The following is a 4,861-nucleotide window of genomic DNA, read 5'->3' as shown; positions in this document are numbered from 1 at the left end:
AAAAAAAAAAAGAACTGGGGTACAGAGTACAGGCCAGAGGTGCAGGGGAAAGGGGAGTGAGAGAACTCACCAGAGACAGAGTGGGGAGCAGAGAAGGTGGACTGACTGAAATACATTGCTGAGCGGCACAACAGGCAGACACGGGGTTTGAACTCACACTGCAGTGGTTGCCAGTAGTTTCAGCTTTATAGTGCTGAGACTTAATCCCTTGTGTAACCAAGAAGACCCTGGTTCCTGCAAAGTTTAACTACTGGGGGCCAAGCCCAGGAGAAGTGAATCCATCTTCCAGCTCTGAAGCCATTTACACCTATCACTACCTGTGGCTGGAGGAAAGAAGTAAAGACCTTAAGAATGTGCCTTGTGTTTGCGTGACATTCTATATTGCCCAAAGCACTGTGATATACCATTTGATTGTCATCATCGCCCTGTGACAGGGACTGGAGAGCTGGTCTCTGGCTGCAGATGAGGAAGACCAACTTCAAAGAGTTTAAAGGACTTGCTCAGCGTGACACGGCTGAGCAGAACAAAAACCCCAGGGCTTTCTGCCTCAGTGTCCTTCCTGTCACGCCACACATCGACCACCCTTCCCCACCATCCACAGCACATGTCCCTTCGCCCATGTCAATCACGTGGCACACCGTGGTCAAAGTGCATGCTTAGCTTTTAATTGTGGAGCCAAGCTGTGGTCTGCTAAACTCTTCCAGCCTGCTTCAATCGTTTTCTTTACGAACCGTGGTGCCCAAGGTATTTGCACCAATTTGTTCCAAGAGGGCATTTTGTCAGAAAATTTGCTTCCTGAAGCTTCATGTCCCTGAAACACCATCTGTCCAAATCCACATGTGGTTTACCACGACTCCCAGCATTATTATAGCTTCTCAGCTAAATATCACAGGATTATACAAGTCTACAGGGAGAGAAGACAGCTGGGGAGAGATACATACAAATCTAACACAGCTGGCTTGCCAATAACTCGTAAAGCTCAAGCTGTGTAACTGTGGGCAACTTTCAACTTCTTTAACTGTTATAAAGGTTATATCAAATGAGACAGGGTACAGGAAAGTATTTTTGCAAACCATAAAATATTACATAAAGCTTAGTTACCACTATTCCATTTCCTACATGTGCATGATCCACTTTGTCAATTATCTGTGGAAAATTGTTCTCTGTGGTTTCCCCGGTGACTCAGCATGCTTCTTGTGGCCTCACCCTTTTTCCAGATGGCACATCCCAGGTAACCAGAAACAAGGGCCCGGCCTGAGCCCCACTGTGACTTCAGAGGGAACGGCTGCAAGGAAGCTGGCCAGGAGCCTCTTTGCCTGAGGAACTGAGCCCCCACTAGGAAAAGCTCACACTGAAGGAAAAAAGAGTCTTGCTGGCTGGCCTGAGACAGGGAGCGACTAAGCCTTCGTGGTCAACAGGAGGAAGGGACTAGGTCACCCAGGTGGTGCGATGGGTTTAAGCAAAGCACTATGGTGCTAGCTGCAGTCGCTGTAACCCCAGTTCCATCCTTGGCCTGGGAGCTGACCCACGTGGCGCAGCAGACCTCTCCTGAACTGCCCACTGCTCCCCTCAGCAGTGTACTTTGTGGATCTGACTGCTTTGCTTCCCATTCTCTCCGGTGAATCCTCTCACCCTCGGCACCTCTGGCCTGTACCCCAGTTCTGTATGCATAAATAAATAAATTGTTAAAAAAAAAAAAAAAAAAACAGGAGGAAAGGATTTTCAGCCCCTCTGGTGCCTGGACTCAGATCTGTCCCCAGCCCTCCAAGTAAACCTTATGAAAGCTCATGAGTGGGCGTGAGACGTGATGCTGTCGGGAACCACGAGCAGTAAAACAGAAAATAGTTTTCCTAAAAACTCTCTAGGATTTGGGGGCTGGAGGGATCTCCCTCTGGCTTCCTCATGTACAGAGAGCTTCCTGAGGCTATAACAGCTCAGTGACTAGAGGACAAGGTGTGCTCAGATGGAGGAGACTGGAAGGGACAGAAGTTGGCAATAGCCCCACGGGGGGGGGGGGTAGGAAGTATGGGGGGGTCAATTCCTTATACTCAGGGTCATACACATGGTATGCTCTGCAATCTCCAGAAATATTTAGGGTACTCTGCAGGGATCTGAGGTTCTCAATGAACAGGTGAGAGAAAAGCAGCAAAGCTTGGATTGTCAGGGTTAAAATGCTCCAAATGTTCTTAGAGGTGTTGTAGACGAGTTGATCTTGGAAATAACATAGTCTCACTTGTTGGCCTCTCAGAAGTCAATGTTGTTTTAAAAATGCACACACAGCCAGGGTATTTCCAAACATAGTGAGTGTCTATTAAGTGCCTGGCACTGCAGATATAAAACAGGCCAATTGGGCCCTCCCTGGTGGTGCAAGGGGTTAAAGCACAGCACTATGAAGCTATCCATAGCCACTGCAACTCAAGTTTGATTCCTCGCCAGGGAGGTGACCCACATGGCACAGCAGACCTCTCCTGTCTCACCCACTGCTCCCCTCAGCAGTGTACTTCGTGGATCTGCCTGTTCTGCTCTCCACTCTGCCTCTGATGAATTCTCTCACCTTCCTTGCACCTCTGGCCTGTACCCCAGTTCTTGTATGCATAAATAAACAAATATTTAATTAAAAAAACAAACATACTGACCTTGTGTCTGTGCCTGCAGATCTGACAGTCCAGAGAAAAGGCAAGTGTTCCTCTTTGTAAGTGCCAGTTCACAAAGGGTATAAACAGCAAATTCAAAGAACGACCAATCACAAGCCAGGGGAAGAGAACACCTGGGTCTGACTTAAGACTTGGAACCCACATGCGAATACAAGCCACATCCCCCATAAATCACTGCCCTAAGCGTCTCTTCTGGTATCTGCGCAAAATGAGCGAGACACCTGCCCTCGCTACCTGTCACAAGGAAATTATGGTGTGCAGTGCCTGATACAGTGCATGGAGACAATCCGTGCACCAGAAGTAAACAAACAAAGCGGTCTACTCCACATAAAGATAAGCTCATGCAGAAAATTGTCTTTACGTGTAGTATAGTCATTTTCTGTAGAAAATAATGGCTTCATGGCAACTGTGTTACATGGGCTCTATTGTGATATTTAATTGACATGTCGTCGTGGCTTGGTGGTCGAACACCAATCTAGACTTGGCTGTGAAGGCATTTTTTTAGATACAATTAACATTTAAAAACTTAAAAAAATTATCAATAAATAAAACTGGGGGACAAGCCAGAGATGAAGGGGCAGTGAGAGGCTTCACTAGAGACAGAGTGGGGAGCAGAAGAGGCAGATGGAATGAAACACACTGCTGAGGGGAGCAGCGGGTGAGACAGGAGAGGTCTGCTGCGCCATGTGGGTCACCTCTGGGGCTGGGGATCGAACTCGCATGGAAGCAGCTGTGCTAGCTTGCAGTGCTGTGTCCTAACCTTCTGCACCATCAGGTAGGGCCCTAAAAACTTTTTTAATTGAAGTGACATTTCATTCTCCATCACGCAAGTTTCAAGTGTGGGTTCTTGTAAATCAACATATGTATGTGAGACACTGAGTTCACCGCTAAACGTCCAAGTCCTTTTAGACCTGGTTTTTTCCACACATACCCTGTTCTCCCTCCGGTAAGCACATTTATATCAGCAGACTGTGAGTAAAGCAGACTACCTTCTAGAATGTCAGTAGGCTGAAGAGAAGGCTGAGGTTCCCTGAAGAGGAAGGAATTCTGTCTCAGACTCAAGATCACAACATCACCTCTTCCATAGGGCCTCACCCTGCCAGTCAGCCCTGCAGGCTTCAGACTTGCCAGGCCCCACTACTGCGTGAGCCAATTCCTTAAAATAAATCTCTCTCTGACACAGCAACAGACAGACAGAAATGTGTAAGTAGTCACGAATTTCATATATTCATAAATGCTCAAACCTATAAATATCTCACTTGCTCTGTTTCTCTGGAGAATCTGGCCAATACACAAGGGTCCCACTGACGTCTGTGAAAATACAGGCTCACCCAGCTCCTGTCTAGATGGACACAAGTTCCTCACAAATCCAACCCCAGAGACAATGGCCGGCATTACCACGCATCCCAGTGAGCCTGGAACGGTGCTGGCCTTCCCTGTGGCTGTCATAAGACAGTCTACCTTACATGAAAGCCAGAAACCGAAGATCTCACAAGATTAAAATTCATGCAATTCAAGAATGATTCTGATCAAGGATTATGACTGTCTGATCATCAGCTACAATGTAGTAGGCATTGTTTATAATTGTTAAGCCAACTCTTTTGAAATTGTGATTCTTGACAAAGTGTGACTTGGGCAGCATCCATATCACTGCTCATTTTGTGCATGGAGGGAGGGATCTGTACTGAGTTTTATCCAGCACTGCTGCAGTCACAGCAGACACACTCATAACATTCTCTAACAACCATTAAGATCACTCTTGGTCCTCCCTGGTGGCGCAGCTGGTTAAAGCGCAGCACTGTGAAGCTGGCTGTGGCCAATTCAATGAGAATTCGATCCCCACCCCAGAGATGACCCATATGTCACAGCAGACCTCTCCTGTCTCGCCTGCTGCTCCCCTCAGCAGTGTACCTCATTAGTCTGCCTGTTCTGCTCCCCACTCTATCTCTGGTGAATCCTCTCACCACCCCTGCACCTCTGGCCTGTACCCTATAGGGTTCTATATGTATAAATAAATAAATCTTTAAAAAATCACTTTCCATTTTGCTATTGATGCCTCACTAAAACATTTATTATGATGAAACAAAAAAGAAAATAGACAGACAACACAATAGGTCTTTCATCTTGGATGACAGCTTCTAAGATATCTAACTAGGAGTGATACAGTCTACATTTAAAATGTTTTAACACAAGTAATAATGACTAAT

The 4,861-nt window shown here is 46.5% G+C and overlaps 1 protein-coding gene across 3 annotated transcripts in view; it reads right to left on the bottom strand.

Moving 5' to 3' along the window:
- SCG5 (secretogranin V) overlaps window positions 1-4,861 on the bottom strand; it is a 56,867-nt gene that overhangs the window by 41,540 nt on the left and 10,466 nt on the right. The window lies entirely within an intron of this gene.

The sequence above is a fragment of the Condylura cristata genome, unplaced genomic scaffold, assembly GCF_000260355.1.
Source record: "Condylura cristata isolate star-nosed mole 26May11 unplaced genomic scaffold, ConCri1.0 scaffold00023, whole genome shotgun sequence".
NCBI classification, from domain to species: Eukaryota; Metazoa; Chordata; class Mammalia; order Eulipotyphla; family Talpidae; genus Condylura; species Condylura cristata.
Note: the sequence above shows the minus strand (reverse complement) of the source record. Positions and strands in the feature narration are given on the sequence as shown.